Here is a 3226-nt window from a genome sequence, read left to right as displayed (position 1 = left end):
TGTATATTTTTTTACATTAGTAATTCATTTTACACATAATTTTACATGATTTTTGGAAGTAAATTAATTTAAGCAACAAAAAAACTGAGGAGCCATTTGGGAGCCGAAAGAGCCGGCTCTTTTTAGTGAGCCGAGCCAAAAGAACCGGCTCTTGAAAAGGAGCCGGAATTCCCATCACTACTCCGTACTGAACGCCAACGGACTTGTCACTAGCGGCAGGCTAGGTGTCCGTTAGCGATGGGCCCTAAAACGAGTTTAATAAAGCTGCTTTATGTAGACTCATGAAATCTAATGACCTTGACCGTGTGGATTTGGTTAATGAAAGGAGTGATGGAAGTTTTTCATCAACAAAGGTTTTTTTTCGACACGAAGAAACGATGGCGAACTAAAAAGAGAACGCAGCCATTTAGCAACATTGCGCATATGGCCTGCGCTCAGGCGGTTACGGCAAGGCCGCATCAAATTGTATTTATGTGGTTTATATTTCAGCAAAAATCAGACAGAAATTGTTAGTTTACCGACCGAATTGAAATGAGTAGACACATGAACCAGTGCTACGGCTCACTCTATTACTGTATACTAAACTAGGCTGGCTTAGTCTAGCCAGAAGCCATTTTTTCTCGAGAAAAATGTTTTTTTTTTTTTTATTTTATTTTTTTTTTATTAAAGAACGAATGAATGATGCGGATTGCAGGGCAACGCGAGCTGTCTTACTGTGTTTTAATGCCAGTTGCTTAATTTCACAGACCATCCGAAGCGTGTATCCAACATGAGTTTTATCATCACAGGTTCAAATACTAATCTGTAGCATTTTATTTATTACTATAATATTTTCACGATGTTTAAAATTTCTTGCAGCCAGGCATGAGTTGGAAATAAGCCATTTTGTTCCATATTAAAGACCTTTTAAAGTAATTTCTGTGCATTTGTAAATACATCAAAAATGTTGGAAGTAGTGTTAATTTTAATCAGCCATTTTTACATGGTGTCAGTTTTGAGCCCAATTTCAATCACGCTTATTTTTTTAAATCATATGTAGTCAGCCTCATTCCGTTTTATTTTGTCAAGTTTTAGTTGACTATGAGTCGAGCATTTTAGTCTTTAATTTTAGGCGAAGAAAAAAAAGTAGTGTGTTTCCGGTAACCCGACCGACCGAGAATTTCTACGTCGAAAAAAAACTTTACGGTCGGCATTTTTTTCAAACAACCCTCTACATTTTTGTGTAGAGGGTTTACATCGATGCAAACTCTCGCGATATTCACGTTGAGCGCGTCGTCGTTTGCCCTGTCGTCTGTCAACAACATTGAAACATGGCGGCGGCCGCGATCTCCGACAGTTTAAACCGCATATTCTGTGTTACAGTCGCATGCTCGCGACGAAGAAAATAGCATCCATTGATGTGTCGAAAAAATTCATCGAACTATTTGATGAACACCACGGGCTGAGTAAAAACCGAGGGCGGAGGAGGACGAGCAGCGGGTTGAATGTCTTCTTGTTTTATGTTTTATGGTTATTTTGTTTAAATTTTTGATGGGGGGGAAAAAAAAGATAAAAAAAAAAAAAAACTTTGTCCGACCTACCAACCCTATGCTGAAATTTCATGTTACCGGAAACACACTATCTTTTTTGTTTGGCCTTATCCAACAGAACAATTTTATTCGTCTACTTTTAGTCAGCAAAAACTCAATATTTTAGTCTCGGTTCAGTCAGGACAATTATTTTACCCTTTAACATTTTTTATCAGTTAATAATGTTGAACATTTCCAGATTCATAGACATATTTCATGAATGAAAAGTTGGGTTAAATTTGTTTTGAATTGTGCGTATCATATCATTTTAGTTTGCGAGGGATCGTGAGACAGTCTCGCAATTACTGGACTCTGTTGTCACTGGTATGTAAATTAAGATGTTTTTAAAGTCATCCCCTTCCATTTATTCCTTTCTTTCTCTGTCTTTCTGTCCACTACAGTGTGCATGTCTTTGTGTATCAGCATATTTTCTTTTACTTTCATGTCAGTGTAAAAATACGTTTTCTAATTTCTGACTGTGAGTATTTCAATAGGAAGAGGACGTGCAGCCACCTCAACCGAAGGTCCGAAAGATGTCAAAGAGAACTCAGATCCAGGGACACGACAGGAAGCTCATGATGGTGCGTAGTAAAAATCACATGAGTAGTCATAGCAGGAAGAGGGATGCCTATATATGCTATAGCGTGAATGCTTGGAATTAATTTGGAAACCTTGAATCATAACAAATGAATCAGATTCAAATGTCAGACCTGATGTTGACCAAATGACCCACTTCTAAGTTGCAACATTTATCAGTTACACACCAATTGGTCCCAGTTTTGCCGTTCAGCCTCTGGCACCTTTAACCAGAACCCTTTTTTCGATGGTAATCGTTCACAAACGCACACACATACCTGCTGTTTGTCAAGTTATTTGGAGAGGTTGTTGCAGCAGCTTGACAAGACAGCTGCCTGTCACCATCCTCACATGCGTTCTGGACTGACACACATCTGTCTTGTGAATTAAAAGTAACGAACAATGATCAAAGACAGATGTCTTAATCAGAAAGAGAGTTAGTGATAAAAATGTGAGCGATAACATTTTAATACCGTTAAACCACAAGTGATTACAGCTTATTAATTGTGGCACGGTGGTCGACTGGTTAGCATGTCGACCTCACAGTGCAAAGGTGCAGACTTCGATTCCGGTACCAGTCTTCCGATTTTGCGTTTCCGTATTTTTACGCACCCCATACCTGCGTGGGTTTTACTCCGGTTTCCTCCCACATACCGAAAACATGCACGGCAGGTTAATTGAACACTCTAAATTGTCCCGAGGTGTGAGTGTGAGCGCGAACGGTTGTTCGTTGATATGTGCCCTGCAGTTGGCTGGCAACCGGTTCGGGGTGTCCCCCCGCCTACTTCCCGAAGATGGCTGGGGTAGGCTCCAGCACCCCCCGCGACCCTTGTGAGGATAAGCAGATCGGAAAATGGATGGATGTTTAGTACCTTATTTTCCGCACTAAAAGACGCACTGCTTTATGAGGCGGGCCGTGCATTTCAACCTTAGGCCTTCAGTGACGTCACATACATGAACGCAATACTGTACAGGCTCGTCAAGCAACACTTAATTTCAGCAGCATTTAAAACCATCAAGTATGCATTCACAATTAAGAGCAGGAAACTAAATTTACAGATAGTCAAAAATAAAAAGATGAC

Source organism: Hippocampus comes, unplaced genomic scaffold, assembly GCF_001891065.2.
Source record: "Hippocampus comes isolate QL1 unplaced genomic scaffold, H_comes_QL1_v1.1 scaffold219, whole genome shotgun sequence".
In the NCBI taxonomy this organism is placed as follows: domain Eukaryota; kingdom Metazoa; phylum Chordata; class Actinopteri; order Syngnathiformes; family Syngnathidae; genus Hippocampus; species Hippocampus comes.
This window is presented reverse-complemented; position numbering follows the sequence as displayed.